The 18237-nt window shown below is 40.4% G+C and overlaps 3 long non-coding RNA genes across 3 annotated transcripts in view; 1 reads left to right on the top strand and 2 right to left on the bottom strand.

Annotated features, from left to right (window-relative positions):
• Positions 1-11932, bottom strand: part of LOC144318389 (uncharacterized) — a 32410-nt gene extending 20478 nt beyond the window's left edge. The window contains exons 1-2 of the long non-coding RNA XR_013384264.1: positions 11904-11932; positions 11517-11567 (exon numbers count right to left, since the gene is read on the bottom strand). This is a non-coding gene — a long non-coding RNA (uncharacterized LOC144318389). The remainder of the gene's footprint in view (positions 1-11516; positions 11568-11903) is intronic.
• The window catches only part of LOC144318391 (uncharacterized), a 103874-nt gene that overhangs the window by 67520 nt on the left and 18117 nt on the right, over positions 1-18237 (bottom strand). The gene's annotated exons all lie outside the window — the stretch shown is intronic.
• Positions 4056-7300, top strand: LOC144318390 (uncharacterized). Its single transcript, XR_013384265.1, has 3 exons — positions 4056-4186; positions 5869-5985; positions 6155-7300. It is a non-coding gene; the product is annotated as an uncharacterized LOC144318390 (long non-coding RNA).

The following is an 18237-nucleotide window of genomic DNA, read 5'->3' as shown; positions in this document are numbered from 1 at the left end:
GCTTTCTGACCATTGGAAGTTAAGGCCTCAAGACTACTTTTAATTTTTAACTATGTTTGTGCTTTTTAGTCCCTGCTGGTATGATTATTTTAAGTTTTTGTAGGCTTCCTATATCAAATTATAATTTATTAAAAACAACCCACACTCATAAATCTCTCCAAAACAAGTTCCTCTCCGCCTTGGGCTGAAAGTCAAGGTGCTGTGGGAAAAATGCCATGAAGACTCTTACAAACTCTTTGTCAAGCTGAGATAGTATAGGAAACAGGGCCTTATAATTCTTAAAACCCTATTGTCCAGCTCAGAAGATCTACAAGACACAAAGCTAAATCTTTCTGAGGTTTTCACAAAGGGTCTTATAACCACATCTTTGATCCAATTTTGACCTCAAGGTCATGATTTACTGGCACTGTCATGGAGTTAATCTCTGCTTCCAGATTCTAATTTATTTTAAGAATTTTTTTATAGGCTGGAGAGGTTGGGAATGAGAAACTGTTTTATTTTCCAGCTCAGCAGATCCTGGGCTGGGAATGCTCCCTCATGATTCTGCTGGAAAACAAAATAGTTCCTTCTCTAATTTATCTCTCTCCATCTGTACCTTAGGAGGCACCACAAAAAGCAATAATTTTGTCCTTCCAACATTCTGCCTGATAATCATCTCAGGAAAATCCACAAGTTCATTAGATACATATTTTCTATCTTCCATGTTATTTCAGGGCCACTTACGGCCATTACATACTTCAGGTCACCTTTTCTCCAGCATCCAATACAATTTTCTTATGGTTATTAGCGTTGTGTCAACATCCCTCTCAAGATTTGTCAGTATTTTACTCACAGCCCAATCCCAAAATCAATGCAATAGGTTTATGCTTTTATTATAACAATGCCCTACTTCTGGGTAAAATTTATTGGTTTTGTAGTCTATTAACTGTTTAAAAAAGAAAACTTACTCCAAAACTTAATTGATTCAAACAAGCTATTGTTACAGAAATGGCTAATCTCTACCTCTCATATCTTCTTCTGGGGCAAGAACATTCAAAGAGACTTCTTCACTTATGTGTCTGATGCTTCAGCTAGGATGTTTCAAAGGGCTGAGGGTAGCTGGAATGACTTGCCTAAGTTCATATGGTTCAAGCCTCAGTTGTTGGCTGGGTTTCCTAGTTCTCCTTCATGGAGTCTTAGGGTACCTCCTCTCTCCACATGGCCTCTCCACATGGTCTCTGTGGCAGGGCAAACAGATTTCTTAAATGGCAGCTTAGGCTTCCCAAGAGCAAAGACCAGACACTGCCAGGTCTTCTTAAGGCTTCAGCCAAAACTGGTACAACCACACTTCTGCCACATTTTACTGGTTAAAACAAGTCAGAGGAGTGGCCTCAACTTGAGGAAAGGTGGTTGCACAATGATGTGAATACCAGGAGAAGCGATTTACTAGAGGATGGGGGGAGAGGTGGGGTACCGGTATAACTGACTACCACACAATCTATTGGAACTGCCAAGGAAGATGAATTCTGTTTGCTATTCCTGACCTTTTGCTAGATCTATTTGTTCTAGTCTGAAGCATATCACAGCTTGAAAACAGATGTGTGACATCACATAGTAACATTGCCACACGCTGGCTCTGAGGCATCTCACACTGATACATGGCCTCTTCTTCCCCTCCCTTTACCACTAATCCTCACATATCCCTTGACAGAATCATGTAAACCATTAGTATTTGGTTTGTCTCCTTCACTTATGTTGCCCATAGAGCATTTTGGAGAAAACTTTCAAATAGCCTCAGCCAAACATTAGTTATTAATAGCGGTTCCCATTTCTGGAAGGCCAACTGTTTGCACCAAAAATACAGAAGAGATACTAGATAACCCCTACCCACAGATGGAGAGCACTTGTGTCTAATCTGCTCTGAGGTTAAATGGCAACGGAACACTTAAATCTGGGGTAAGAGGTAAAGAACACCAAGAACCCGAGAATTTATCTATCAGAAGGTGTCTTGCCAGAGTCCATAGATAGGCTGCAGTATTCTCAAAATTACATGCAAAATTTTGGATGGTTGTGTGTTTTCCTGGGAAAAAGACCCATTAGCTTTGATTAGATTATTAGAAGGGAATCTATGACCCAGAAAAGGCTGAGAACCTGATCTCACATAGAATTACATGATATACTTTTTCCATTACTCAAGGGCCAACTTGCAACTCATCTTAAACCACAACTTCCCACCTCAATATGCAGAAATATAGGCTTGATCAATTATACATATCAAAGATAAGAACAATGTAGCTTTATTATTCTCCACTGCATGATCTTTATGCTCCTCCTTTCTGTCTTTCTCTTGTCTTTACTTTCTTTCCCCCTCCATATCCTTCCATTCCAGCTCATCTCCTGAATGTTCCATTTTTAAAATATTCCAGCCAGGGCAGCTCCGGTGGCTCAGAGGTTTAGTGCCGCCTTCAGCCTAGGGCATGATCCTGGAGACCTGGGATTGAGTCCCACGTCAGGCTCCCTACATGGAGCCTGTTTCTCCCTCTGCCTGTGTCTCTGCCTCTCTCTGTGTGTCTCTCATGAATAAATAAATAAAATCTTTAAAAAATAAAATAAAATAAATAAAATAAAATAAATAAAATAAAATAAAATAAAATAAAATAAAATAATAAAATATTCCAGCCATATCCCTGGTCATGACTTCACCTATTTCTGACATTGAATGAGTTGCAATTGACAGGACGTTATAGCTGGAAGAAATTGTGTTACCTTATACACATGGAATAAATTAATCTGAAATGAGAACTAGTAGATTATAACTGGTGCATGCTTCTGAGTGCTTTCTGTCTCATTCAGAGATATGCTTTCCTTTAAACAATCCCCAAGAATAAAGTTGACTTATGTTGTATACTATTTTGATTAAATTATTCTAGTGATTTTCAATAGCATCATATGTGGAAGTCCACAAATTTTCCCTTTTTATTTATAGTTTTCTGTTCCAAATGGAACAGAGAGCAGAGAAAGAATTGGTTGCCCAATTATCATAGGGGAAATATAGTTTCTGTGTATAAATACATCCACTCACATACCCATCAACTATTCTTGCCAACTCAATTCATTAAACATCAAATGAACCAGCTGCCCAGCTCGGTCCAGTGGTGAACACAAAGAGGAATAAAACATTGTCTGCCCTCAAGTTGGTTATGGTCTACTGGGAGAGACAAATGAGGACATACACAAATAGGAAGAGGCAGTGGAGAATCAGACTAGAGGTCTAACATTTCTCAGAGCAAAAACAGGAACAAGGAATTTAGCTTTATCTCCAACCTCTGCCTTCAATTCCTTCTAGAACTCTCTGCTCTTGATACTTCTCCCTTCTTGTTTTTCTTAAGTAAAGAAATCAAAAGAGTTCAAGTGAAAGTAGAAGGGCCTCTCACTCCATCTTCTTGGCTTTCCCCCTTTTTTTCCTTCCAAGTGCTCGTCTCCCTCTTTCTGTTCTGTTTTGATGCCCTCTGCTCTAACTTTTTGCACTCCAGCCCTATCCCCTCCGCCACCTCCCCACCCTATCAGTCCCCTTCCCCCCAAGAATGTGTGATCACAAACCTGCCCATGCTCTTCACTAGGCTCCAGAGACATAAAAATGAATGTAATCACTATCTAGAGAAAGCTTGTTTACAAAACTCTCTATCTCCTAGGGATCTCTCTTACTTCCATATTATGTTCCTTTTTATTTCTCCCACTCTCTCTCCTCAGACTATTTTTATTTCCATCTCAACTGCTGTTAGAGGCCTCCTATGAGAAGGAAATTATCTATAATGGAACAGGAACATTAAAAGCCTCAGTTTCCTTAGAAATTATTGAACTCATGAGGGGTTCATATTGGGTTTTGAATTTTGGGAACTAAGTTATAAGAAACTTTGCTTTTCTAACCAGATTATTTTAACACTTGCCCTTTCCAGCTCTTCTTTAGATATTGTTTTTTAAACACCTGGCTGCTAGTAATTTCTATAGGTTTCCATCAATAGCAGGTCATGAAGGAAGGCCTATCCAATTGTTAAACTTGAATTAAATATATCCAAGGTAGGAGGCCTAGAAGCAGTTGATACCCACATCTCTGCATGTGCAAGCCTGGATGTGTATTTGGGACAAGATGTTTTGGAGAAGAGTCAGCTGGCCTATGTGATCTGCTGGTACGCAGCCCAAGTCCAAGGTAACACTAACAATAATTACCAGTTTTTGATCATTCATTTATCTATTTGTTTATTCACATAAATATATTCCAAGCACCTACTATGTAGTAGGCACTAAGCTGGATGTTGGGATTTTAACAGTGAACGAGACAGCCATTAGTGACTGCTTCAATGGAATTTTCAGTCCAGCTAGGAATATGGACAATCCAATATGCACAGTAATTCCAACAAAGTGTCCTGTCTGTTGTAGCCAAGCACTGGGCTAGGTGTCCATAACACCCTAAGAGCTAAACCCTATCACTCTCCCCAGTTTACATATAAGGAAACTAAGACAAACTCACCCAAAATCACAGAGCTCTGACCTCAGGTCTGTCTGACTCCATAACCAGAGTTCTCATCCACCACACTACCCTGTCTCACACAAAATGGAAAGATGGTACCATGCTTGACATCATAAACTGGCTGTTGTCAGGATTGGGAAAGAATAAAATGAAGCAACATTAACAGTGTCTCGAGCAACTCATCTGCAGGGAGCTCTCTCATGAGAATTAGGAATAAGATAACAACATGCTTTAAAAAGGTCATTCTCTATGACCCGGACCATTTTCTAATTCTATAAGTGAAAAGAATCTCTGCAAAATGAATAAAAGTGATAAAAGAATTGTTTTTAAAAAAGATTCTCACTCATTTCACAAAGGCTGTATTCATATTTCCACGGCTTTGTCAGAAACTCGAGACTAAAAAGAAAAAATGATATAAAGACTAGCTCCCCTTCTTAAGAGGAAAAAAAGAGAGATAGAGACAGAAGAAACTATACATAAAAGTACAGTTAAAAAAATTCTGTCTCCGGCCAAGGTCAGCAGACTGCCCAGATCCAGACAACGCCAACTGGAACCCAAAGTTTGTAAATGCCCCATATCTTACTCCCTGGGATGTGATGGGACATATTTCTACAGCTGTTATTACCATTTGGTGGGTCAGCAAAAAGCAGCTATTCTTTGACTTTTCCTGGGAAGATTTTCTTTTACCAGCAGAAAAGGATAAACCTTAATTCACACAAAAAGAAGAGGTCTCAAGAAGGTGGATTTAAAAAATAATCCACTCTGGCAAAATTTGCTTCATAAAGAATTTTCTGCTACACACTTATTTGCAGTCTATACATGATATTTTAAGATAGCTAGTGTATGGGCTGCTTGTTGGAATGTTCAGATTCTGGTTCCAACTTTGGAATAACTAAAGAGGGTCAATTTTTGCAAGTCATTTTACTTCCCTGGGCCTCAGTTTCCTTTCGTATAAAATGAGAGTATTTGGACCTTATACTTCTCCTTCTAGCACCCATAATCTGTGATCGTATTCCATGAACCCCTACTCGTTAATTACTTATCCTTATCATCTTTCCAACAGAAGTATTCCCATGGGAAACCAGACACTCTGAGAATTTGTAGTAAGTCATATTTACATCTGAGTAAGCAGGCCACCTGGCTTAGATGACCTTCCTCATGCCAGGAGAAGTTTAGGATAGGGCAAAATTCAAGAGAAAATTAAAGATAGTTTGTATAACTTCCAGACCTGGGAAAAAATGGGGTTCATACCAATTAAAGGGAAGGAAACAATATAATATGATCTATATCACAAGGACAGTATTTTTAATATAATATGCTCTTTATACCTTTTACCTCTTCTTCTAACTTATATTTCATAGTGGCCACTCTATACCTTGAGCACAAAGGAAGAAGAGAGAGTGAACTTCAGGCAGGAAGAAGCAATAATGTGTGCGAAGTGGGGGCAGAAGGAAGGGTCCTCCCACTCAACTGAAGAAGTAAGTTAAGATCTGTCCTTCTAGCCCCCAGTGGACTGTGTGAAGCATAAGGAGACAAATGTAGGAGAGAAATGATGGGACATAAATACTGTGAACAATTCTTCCCAGCCAAAGTTCTTGAGACTTAATTGATGCAAAACAAGAATAATATGCCTGTATTATCTCACAGGTCCTCTCCTTAGTGTCTTGCAAGACACCAACCATGATGTCAACCAGCCTGTGTTCTCATCTGCAAGCTCGGTGGAAAAGAACCCACTTCCAAACTCAGATTGTCATCAGTTTTCACTGCCTTGTGGTTGTAAAACTTGAGGCCCTTGTTTCTCTTATTGGCTGATGTCTGCTGGCCCCACAGACCCTAGAGGTTATCCACAGTTTCTAGAGTACATCCACAGTTCCCACATGGGCTTTACCAACAAGGCTACTTCACCAAGTCAGCAAAGAAAGTCTCTAGAGTGAATCTACTAGCAAGATGGAGTCTTCTATAATGTAATGTAATCACAGGACTGATATTGCATCCCTTTGCCATATTCTATTTGATATAAGCAATCACAAGTTCCACCTATACACTAGGGGAGGAGAAAGTAGGAAACACAGGGGGTCACCCTCGAGTCCATCAGCCCCAAATACCAAAAGCAAAGGGCCCCGTCCTTGTCTGAGTCTCTGTGGAAATACTGTCTTGCAGAGTATTGCCCTTACCCCCACACCCAGCATGTAGTAGCCATATCACAGCAAAAACATGATTAGGCTGAGAGAGGCCTAAGCTGGTCTCCAGAAATCTCCTTCCTAGACGGAAAGTATTCAGAAGTTCCTGGATGCTCTAGAGAAGGAACTGGAAAGTAATGGACTTGCTGGATAGTCAGTTTACCAGAGGGGTCATCAAGGTAGAGCAAAATGACCCAGCAGTCACGGGCAGTCCAGGCCAGTAAGCATGTGGAAGTCATAGCCAGACTTCAGAAGGCTACATAGCAACAGCTGGGTCAAAAGAGAGGCCCACCAAGCCATCACCAAACTGAGAGAAAAGAGCTCTCAAGTTTCTAGCAGTAGATGCCAACTGGGCAAACACTAACAATACAGGGAAGGGATAAGATCCGGCCAGGCCAGTGAGGACTCACAGAGTCCCCCAAGAGCCTACATCAAGTTTCCTGGGACCACTCCTCATTGCCATGGCAACAGAATAAACTCCCCCAACTGCCACCTTGAGGGGAAGGATTCTGAAAGCCTGAGCATTTACCTGAAAGAGATGGTTTTAAACCAAAAGGAGACTGACATATTGTTAATTGGCTCATTTAAAGTTCACATTTGTTTCCCTGCTACCTCAGGGCTGAAGGATCTTGAAGAAAATTCAGTCAGTTATAGAGAAATAAAGAAATTACATTTTCTTTGCACAATTGGATTTTGTGAGTAAATTTGTAATCTTGCTACACCTGCTATGTAACAGACACTATACACATATGTTTTCATAGAGTTCTCCCACAATCCTATGAGGTAAGTGTTATTATATTCCCATTCCACAAATGAAGTTGAAACTCTGAGAGGTTAAGTAATTGGTGCAAGGTCACACAGCTGGTAAGTGGAAAAGTGTGTATAGAACCCATAATTGTCTGATTCTAATTCTTACGTTCTATTCACCGTACCTCTGTATTAGTCAGGGTAGGCTAACTCCTGTAACAAGCATTCCCCAAATCTCAGTGGCTTTGCACAATGAAATTTTGATTCTCACTGTCACAGTCCAGTTGATGCAGGTTGATGGAGGAAGGTTTGCTTTATATAATGATTGAGAAACCCACACTCTTTCCACCCTCTGACTCTGCCCTCCTCTAAATCCTGAGTCCTCTCCACTCAGCCAGAAAATACACAAAAAGAGACCATAGAGGGCTGTGTAAGGGTATGGGCCAGCCAAGAAATGGTATACATCACTTCTGCCAACATCTTTAGGCCAGAACTCAGTGAAATGATGCCCCCTAATTGCAAAGATGGGTTGGAAATGTAGTCCCGGTGTATGCCTAAAAGACAAAGGAGTGATATTTGGTAGACACATACTATTCTTGGCCACACCCCGTATACCCATAACCTAAAGGATGTATGCGGCATCTTTGCCACTTTCCTCACTCCAGAAGAGTCAGATTTACCTATCCTTATATCTGAATGTCAAAATTCAGATTAATCTGGTAGTAAAATGGTAAAGATAATAGATGCAGCCAGAAAGCTTAAATTTGACTTCATGACACTGTGTTTCATCACGAGTTAACTATGATCAATTTTGGTTTCATATAAAGGTAACTAGCAGCTGAGGTCCATGTTCTCTGGGTTGTCTGTAGGAAGAAAGTAAGCTCTGGTTGATTCTAGTTGCTTAGTGCAATCATAGAGAGACCAAAGTCTGTGATGTATCCGTGGCTTGGATGTTGATGTTCCTATGGGAAGAAAAATCCAAGACAGCTTTTTTTTTTTTTTTTAAACTTTAATCCTAAAGTGGCCCAAAGTGCCTAGGCTTAAAACAGTCTGAGAAAGTAATAATAATAATATGACAACTTAGAGTAGAAGCTACCATGTCATATTGAATATAGTCTTGTATTCCCAAGACTAGGAGGCACTAGAGGAGTGCTTATTGATTTGATCTTACCAGTAAATTTCTTTTAATGGTCATCATACGAACACAGGCTTTAATATGCACCTTTGAGATTAGTACAATACTTTTTGAAACCATTGATGTCTTAAGATAACTTTATGGTTGATAAATATAGAAATGGGATAAATAACTTTCAACTTAGGGATGGTTCCCATGTGTCCCTGACTTAGAATGAGATCAATGATATTTCAGCTGTGCTTTCCGGTGTCCTTCAAAATTTGATGGAGTTGCTGAGGAAACCATGATTTATGGAAGGTAGACACAAGAAGGGCACTGATACCCTACTCTTATTTCAAGCCCAGGGCTTTGTCTTGATCTCTTGAACATATTGGTTTACCATATAATATCTGAAGAAACGATATTGAGGTTAAAGTCATTGGTAAATCAATGGACTAAACCATTGGATTTGCTTAGGCATCATGTGTAGCATAAATAATTCTACCTATCTCCCTGTGCCTGAGAAAGGAACAACTGGGCAGGTGATGATGGGCAACTTGGAGTCTATCTTTCTCAAAGGCAATTTGGAGAGTGGAAAGGACAAGGATTTGGGAAGCAGACAGCCAAGAGATCAATGGCTCTTATTAGTTGTGTACAATAATAATATGACCTTGCAGGATGGTTATGAAGAATATGCAAGACTGCAGATTTAAAGGGGAGACTATACATTGTAGTGGTTACAAGTATAAGGTAGGGGGTTGGGCTGCCTGACTCTAGGCCCTGCCCCTCACTAGCTGGATAACCATAGGCAACTTAACCTCACTGTTCCTCAGTCTCCTCATCTATGAAATGGATTTAATAATAATATTCACCTCATAAAGTTGTGATAAGGATTAAATGAACCAGTGTCTATAAACCACTTAGCACAGTGCCTGGCACATAGTAAATGTACAGTGATGGCCATTATTACAAATTAGTAATGAAGTTCCAAGCACAGATCCAGATACACAGTGGCATTCAACAAACCATAGCTATGACAATTTTAAGACTAGATCTCTCCTTAGAAAATGTAAAACTAGGGCAGCCCCAGTGGCTCAGCGGTTTAGCGCCGCCTCAGCCCAGGGTGTAATCCTGGAGACCCGGTATTGAGTCTCACGTCAGGCTCCCTGCATGGAGCCTGCTTCTCCCTCTGCCTGTGTCTCTGCCTCTCTCTCTCTCCTCTCTGTGTATTCTCATGAATAAATAAATAAAATCTTTTAAAAAAAAGAAAAAGAAAAAAAATGTAACTAAAGTGAAGAAAAAGGAAGGAGGCATGGGTTGCTAATAGAGAGTGGAAGAGTAATTCTTTCTTAAAGAGTTGAAAATGGGTAGAAAAATTAAACAAATAGATAAGCAAAAGAGTGGAAGTTGTTCATGGGCTTAAGAACAACAGATAGACACCCTGGGGCCAGTTTCGTGCTCAGATTCAGAAATTACCATGTAAGAGGAAAAGCTAAGAAGACTGGCATGACTCAGTGGGCCTTATTCCAAAAAAAGGAATAGGCTCAATAAAATACACTCTTATCAGCTTTATGAACCCATTCCTGTGTCTTACAGGGATGACCACCCAGCTCATAGCCAGATGCTGGCAGGCAGTTGAGACAAAGAAGGCCAAGTAAGGAGGGATGGTTAGCCCAGAAAGGGGTCAACTCTGTAGTCAGGACCTCCGCTTTTCAAATCAGCTCCTCTATATCATTTAACAAGCAAGTGTACAGTATCCAGTTATGCAAGATTCTGCATTAAATAATAGACAAAGAGAATAGCATATATGTAGCTCTTGCTCTCAAGCACCTCAGGATCCAAGACTTATCAGAGAATCCTTTTCCTAGGCATCCCACCAGGCAATAAGATCAGATGTTAACTTTGCAAACTCATGTTTTATCTTCTCAATATAAAAGCCAAGTCCCTCAAATTATCCATTAGAGGCAAAAGAAAAGAAAAAAAAAAAAACACCTCACAGTAACTTCTAAAATGCAAACTGATTAATTTCTCAAGTGAATAATTTAAATCTTAGACATGAAATCATTTGGAAAAGAGCTTCTACTTTAAGTAATTTCATTCTGTACCTTTCAACACTAATGCCTGCCACAATTTCACAAAACCTAATGTTTATCCCATCTGCAACATGACTTCAATACCGCCAATCAGAGGAGGCAAAGCTGAGACTAAAGGCAGGGCAGGGTTCCCAACCAATTCCGAAAAGGAAAGGGCAGAGCCAGGGTGCGAGGCAGCCAGGTCAATCCCTTTGTCCTAAGCAAATAGATCCTTATGGGTGAATGGTCAGGGATTGAGATGCTAATCTAGAAGTGTTATCTGGAGACTAAACGGGACTACTCATCTTCAAAATATTTGAGTACAATAAGATCCACCCTGGAGATTACATTTTAATCTATCTTTAATGATCAAAGCCATCATAATAAATGTAAATTGTTATTCTATATATAATGTTGTTATATATTAAACAACAATTATAGTTCTGTGGAAGCATATTCAATAACAGGCATGCCAGATGTATGTAGAGCAGAGAGGTGAGGATCACGGGTTCATATCCTGACTCGGCCATTTATTGCCTATGTGACCTTGACTCATCTCTGCACCTCAGGTTACTAATCTATAAAATGGGAATAATAAGATCACTTATAGAGCTGAAGCGAGGATTAAATGGTTGATGTGATCCAGGCATATAAATTAATACAGTATCTGACACATAGCACTCTTCCTCTTTGCTATTGTCAGACGATACAGCATGAGGTTGTTTGAAAATGCACCATTTTCTTCCTTACATCTCACATTTATGATCCTCTCCAGATCCTTGAGATGTGAAAAAGAAAAGTTTTCTGCATGTGTGGCTGTGACCTATTTCTCTAAGATATTGGAATCCAGAACACACTAGACTTGAGCTTAAGTCCCAGTTGTGCCCATTACTTACTGCATGACCTTGGGCAAGATGCTCAACCTTCTGAGGTCTCAGTTTACTCATCTGTGAAGTAGGGATAATAGAATATGTGAGGATTAAATGAATTTCTATACTTAGGTCATTCAGCACAGGACTATTCTATCAATAGTAATATTATTAGAGTAACAAGCTTCACCTGTCTGGCTTCAGGATCCTTTTCTCCAAAATAAAGGCATTAGACTAGATTAATTCTAAGATCTGTTCCAGCATTAACATTTTTTAAATTTCTGAATCTACTGCCACTTTACAGATGCAAAAACTGAGTCACAATTCACAGATAACAAATGCAATGGTTTCCTAGACCATTGCCCTCATAACTAGACTCTAAATAGTTTATCCCGCTTTAATTTACAGTCCTACCAAAAGCCTGGGCCTTTTGAATGTTCAGCTGGAATGTTAATTATGGGAAATTCCAGAATCCGTGGCCTAGAGACAAATTCTCATTTACTCTGTTCCCTGGCACTGGGAACCTTCTTGCCTTGCCTTCAGAACACTGACTTACTTTCCAAAGCCCACGAAACTGGAGCCAGATGGCAGTGTCACCTGGTCCCGGCTGCCTGGGGCCCTCCCAACCCTGCCAGTGCTCAGAGCTCCCTCCCTGGGCCTCCACTTCTTAGTCCTCCTCACCCCAACCCCAGGTCTCAAAGGTAGCTCTAAAGAAAGTCTTGTTTTATACAACTTCCAGAAACACATTCTAAACCCTTTTCTGGGCCTGAGCCACTATGAAACAGAAAGAACTACAGGTTCACTTGTTCCTTATCAGATGTAACCATCATCCATTTTGCTCGCCCCTGTTCTATTTTGGTTTCACTTGTTTTAATGGCAGTGACATTTCGTACACGGTAATGGAACGTTTTACCAGCTGACTCCCCCGTTAGCGTCTTTGACTCCTCTCCCCATAACGGGGAGCACCAAGTTCCCAGGGATGGGATCACAAGGCCCAGGGCTCCTGGAGTCACTAGCTGAGCTGTTTTGCCTCCTCTGCTACCTGACTTCACGACTCCACAGGTGGGTGGGATGCAGAGAAAGGCCATGCTGCTGCTCCACGATGGGAGGCTCTAAACATGTGCTCAGTGGTGGAGGTTCGAGAAGATGGAGGTGCTGACTATTCGGAGAAGGGAGATGGGGTAGGTGCAAAGGATCTTAAAAATCCTCAGAGCATTCAGAAGTTAGAAAAACCAATGAAAACAACCGCAGTATTTCAACTCCCTGACTCCCCCATATTCTTTAAGGCAATGATCTTCCTGGTCCAAGGACAATCCTGAGGGGCAGGATCACTTTCGAGGGCAGAGGCACTAATTAACTCTTGTGGGTGGACCACTGGTGAGTCCAGCATCAGTCAGATCCTACTCAGTTCCTTCAAGTGAAGACAGGATGAGCAGCAAATGGCTGTATGGTTCTTGCCCCTGAATAGTGCGTGGCTTGTCATGAACAGTGAACGACTTTCCAAAATACTTTCAACTTACCCTCATTTTAGAGAGAGAAAAAAAAAGTAGGCACTCAGGGATCAAAGGATTTTCTTTAGGTTACGTGGCCAGTTCTGCACAAGGAAGAAAAGGATGGCTGGCTCCTGACCACCACCACCACCACCACCACCACCACCACGCACCCCACCCCCACCCCCACTGCCCAGGTTCTCTTCCCGGGAGGTCATTGTGCCTGCTTGGTGCGGACATGAATCATCAGGGTTTAAGGCATTGGCCTGACATGCTCAGGTGGGCCTGCCTTCCCTTCCTTCCTGCAGGGAACCAGTAACCTTGACAAGGGAAAATGAATTTTGCTAGGACACCAGCCAGAGTCTTGGAAGCCTTCATTTTTCTCCTCCAAGTACTCAACTCCCAGAGAGCCAAGCAATCTGCCTAGTGTAGCAGAAAGCCATGTCCATTTTTATTTGGAGCTATTTAATACATATTAGCAACATGCCAAGCACTGTTCCATGATCCCCAAGAGCTTTCCTCCCCATTTTGGACTGATTTATGCTAAAACAATTACACACCCTGGAGCTTCACTCAAACACTTGCTGTGAAGGCCACCCCATGGGACCCTGAGATAAGTAAATGTGTTAGAGCAGGATCTCCTTAGCATTTCTAAGGTTAGACACCTCAGCTGCACTCAAAGGCAGATGGGCTTTGCATCAAGTGTGTGGGACATGCATGGGGTTTGGTTGAGGTTTCAGTGTATTGTGCAAAGAGATGCTACTAGAACCCTAGAAACTCTCTCATTTGAGACTAACTAGCTGCCCAGCTGCTTAGGTCACAGGCACTCTCACGTCCCTCTGGAGGACACACAGAGGCCCTCAGCATGTGAACATCCAACAGCAGGGCTCCCTCTAGTTACCCAAAGGCTTCTACTCCTACAATCTCAAGTGTGTGATTACCAAGAATTGGTTGTGTTGTTGCTTAGACTCTTTCTTCCAAATTTCCTTGTTATTATAATTACGTAATTTTGGTCAATATTATGAAACCTGATGAAATGTGAGTTCTGGGGACAAAAAAAGGCTGTTTCTGTGAAAACTAAACTAGAATAATCTGGAAAGAATAAAGGCTGTTGCTAAAAAAAAAAAATTGCTGTTTAATGAGATGTGGCAAAAACAATTGTGAATAACTGGGTAAAAGAGTAAAATTCAAAATGGCCCTGCATTCAGATTGCTTCACAGGTGTCTTTCAATTTGCTTCCTATGTTAAAAGAAACCAACTAGAAATCACAGATATTGAGTTATGGGTGTGGCTTATGCAAAACTACTGGAGAAGATCCAATCAGTGTACCCTTTACTCAAAGAAAAAGCCTTGGCTCTATATTAAAAAAACAAAAAACAAAACAAAAAACAAAAAAAAAAAACAAAAAACCTGGTAAATGGAAGCTCATTTATATATGCTAAAATAAAATAAAAATATTTAAGAAATAAGTACATAGTTTTCTATAATATTCTTAATTGACTTTTTCAGGCAACTAACTACCAGTCTGAAAAGGGAGATTCAACTATATTAGGAGATAAATGTACCAATTTACAAAATGCCCAGAGAGTGAATTAGACATAACAATGTCCTTCCACAAACCTGAAGGCACTATCCTCTTATATTGCTATTCTGGTCTTTGTTCTTTCACTTGTTCATTTCCTGAGTTTATTTATATTTATTTATTTTAAAGTTGGATTTTTAAAAAAAATTTTAAAGATTTTATTCATTTATTCATGAGAGACAGAGAGAGAGAGAGAGAGGCAGAGACACAGGCAGAGGGAGAAGCAGGCTCCATGCAGGGAGCCTGATGTGTGACTCGATCCCGGGTCTCCAGGATCAAGCCCTGGGCCGAAGGCAGACACCCAACTGCTGCTGAGCCACCCAGGCGCCCCTTCCTGAGTTTAAGGATATCCTGAAGCGCTCTCCTGGAGCACCTCCTGTGAAGGGTACCCTGCGGGGGACTAGGATGTGGGGAGAAGCACAGCGGAGGACAGCAACCCCAGGAGGCTCATTTTGCCGGGGCTCTCTCCTCTGGCCTCAGCACCCACTTTCCCTTCCACCTACCAGCCCAGCCTGACCCCATCTCTCCCTCACCCCATGCACTGTATCTCCCTCAGCTTGACCTCTATGGTCTTCTTCACCTGGAATCTGCTACCTCCATCCTCAGGCTGTCCAAAGCCTGCCCATCCCCCGTGCCACCTCCTCCCCTGCAGAGTCTCCATAGGCAGAGGTGATCCCTTTCCACTGGGACTCCCACAGGATTTCCTATGTGGAAGGATTTTCTTCATGAAATGTATAGTTTTCCGCCTTAGACTTAATTCCCTTCCTAATTTGCAAGGCCACTTTGGTCACTGACCAAGACTTATTCCTTCTGGCATCTCCCCACTGCCTAGTCCAGGGTCTTCTTCATAAATTCTAACGGCTGCTTTAGTTCCTTAAGTGCTACATATAAAGATTAAGCACAGGAGATGATCAAGAAAAAAATACCCGTTGATAGATTATGAATGTGTCTCCTTGTCCCTAAGAAACATTTTTAATTGACTATGCAAACTTCAAAGCATCTTTTATTCACCAGCCAGTTTGCAAGTAATACAATGAGATCTGCTAAAAGGAAAATTCTTTTGGAAGTTTTATTTGTTTGGGAACCTTACATTCTATGGAGATTTTCCTTCCTGCTGGAAAACATCTGGATATAAAATGAAAGAAATTAAGCTTTTCCTCATATTTCTAGAAATATTATTCTTCCAGGGATTTTGTTTATTCTCACATGCCCAGATGGAGAGGTAAGGGACTATGAAGCACATGATACCTCTTTGGAAATTTCAGAACTCTAAAGGCATTATTCTCCCAATTGCTTTATAAGGGATGTGAATCTGCCTTCTCATAACCTAGGCAACCGTAAATGACAATGACCTAAGGAATTACCCAGGACGGCCATGATTCCAAATCATCATAGCAGTTACCCCTATGAACCGAACACATCGATAGGTGTTCAAAATTGCAAGTCTCGGAAATACAATCACTTCCAAAGAAAATAATTGCACTCAATAATGCTCTTTATGTTGTTAATGAGAGTTGGTCGGTCACCGTGCTGATCCAGACTGTCTGCACAGCTTTGGCTACTGTCCATTGCTAGCATGCCACGGAAGTAGATTATGTCTGGGAGGAAATTCGTTTACCGGCCTTTATGAAGGACTTGGAGAGAAGCAAGATCTCACAGTAGAGAGATCACCAGCCAGGGGGCCCAACATCCCAGGCTAATATTTGGTTGTGTCCCTTGTGAGCTATAGATCTTAGTTTCCTCATCTGCTGAACGGGGGAAAGAATATACTCAGAGGGTTGTGATGAGAAATAAGTGAGATATGTGGGTAAAATGGTTTGTGCCTAGATTACCATGGATGTGCTGTTGAATTCCTTACTTTGGTTCGAGTTTTTTGTTCATAAAACATTTGCCTACTCAACTCATTTGACTCTCTTAAGCTCCCTGGAAGAGAGGGAAGACAAAGTCTTTGGGTTGAATTGTCTGAAATGGCTAATACTTGACTATTTTAAAACAGTTTGTGGATCCATCTAAAATTATCCTATCTTAAAGATAAGGAAACTGCAGAACCCAGTAGTTCTGTCTCTTGGCCCATATGTGGTATTCCACCAAAGGATCTGTCACCAAAGACTTGTTCAAAATAGAAAAGACAAACACAGCAAAAGAAACATAGGCAAAGCCTAGGAGCAGACATTCCACAGAAGAAACCTAAGTGGCCACTAAATGCAAAGAAAATGGGCAAACTGACCAGTAATCAAGGTATATAAATTCAAACAAAATGAGATGCTTTTTCCCCACGTCTATTAAATTAGTGATTTTTTAAATGTTACCTCTCAATGTTGTAGAAGATTCAGGGGAATGTATACGCTCATGCATACTGCGTAAGTGTGTGAAGCAGTATAACCTTTCTGAACTTAAATATGTTAAAAATCCTAAAACAGTTCAGGAGTCAGTGTCCAGGAATTTGTCTAAAAATACTTGCAAAGATTTAAAAATCAAAGATTCATATTACAGTATTGTTTACAATATAAAATTGTAAACAACCTAAATACTCAAAATAGAGAAAATAATTAAATAAATTTGGCAACAGCCATATGTTTAGACTCTGCACCATTAAAAAATCATGTTTTAGAAGAATATTTAATTACAAGAAATATTGCATGTTATATGAAGCAAATGAGTAGGTTTAAATGATGTATACAGAGAACTTGAATTCTGTAGTTATACGCACATATAGACATACTCATGCATTGAGAAAACCTAGCAAGAAATAGAAAACAATTTTAATAATTATTCTCACTAGGGTAAGGAAATATGCATTTTTCATGTTTCATATTCCTTTGTAGTTTCTAGATTTTCTTTAGTGAACATATATTATTATCAGAAAACCTTTTTGCAAAATATCAACATTTATAAACCAAAGATTACTTTAAATAAAAGAAACAATTTTCCTAAAGAACGAAAAACTAATCATAATCCTTATGCATCATCTTACCAGACAAAACACTACACTAACATATCAAAAAATTATGCTAAGCAACACAACAAAAACAGAGGTGCTAACCTTCTCACATGTAGAACATGACTGAACCTCACCCAGAAATCAGCAATGGGATGTAGCAGATAAGGAAAAACAAAGATGTAGCTTTAACTCACCCATCAGACCAATGATCAGTGTTATCAAGGTAATGAACATGTGGTTCTTGAGTTCAATGATTGGAAATCTAGAAATTGGTGAAAACAGAAAAGCCAGGCAGTTGAGAAAATTAAAGGACAGAATGGCCATCTATTGAACATATTTGTGGAGCAAAAAGGGCACAAGGTCTCTATTCCACATAGTATGATAGGTTTTTTTTATTGCTATTGTTGTGAGCCTTCATTACTTATTCTTTTATGCTTCACCCACTCCATGATAATGTGGCTCAATCCATGCAGCTTAGTTTGGGCCAATGTGCCCATAAATTACCCCCCACCCCTCATAACACATGGGAAGGTCTTCGTGTCAACCTAATCCTAGCTTATACAATCCACCAGCTCCATATTCACAGTGATGACTTCAGAGGTGGGCGTATGACTCAGTTAGACCAATCGATCTTTCCACAGTTCCTGAGAAACACAATTAGTCGGGGGTACCAGTAGCCATCTTGGTATTCATGGATAGAAAGTTCCTGAGAATTAAGCCAAGCATAGGCATGCA

The sequence above is a fragment of the Canis aureus genome, chromosome 8 (genome assembly GCF_053574225.1).
Source record: "Canis aureus isolate CA01 chromosome 8, VMU_Caureus_v.1.0, whole genome shotgun sequence".
Lineage (NCBI taxonomy): Eukaryota > Metazoa > Chordata > Mammalia > Carnivora > Canidae > Canis > Canis aureus.
The sequence above is the reverse complement of the archived record's forward strand: the minus strand, read 5'-3'. Positions and strand labels throughout refer to the sequence as shown.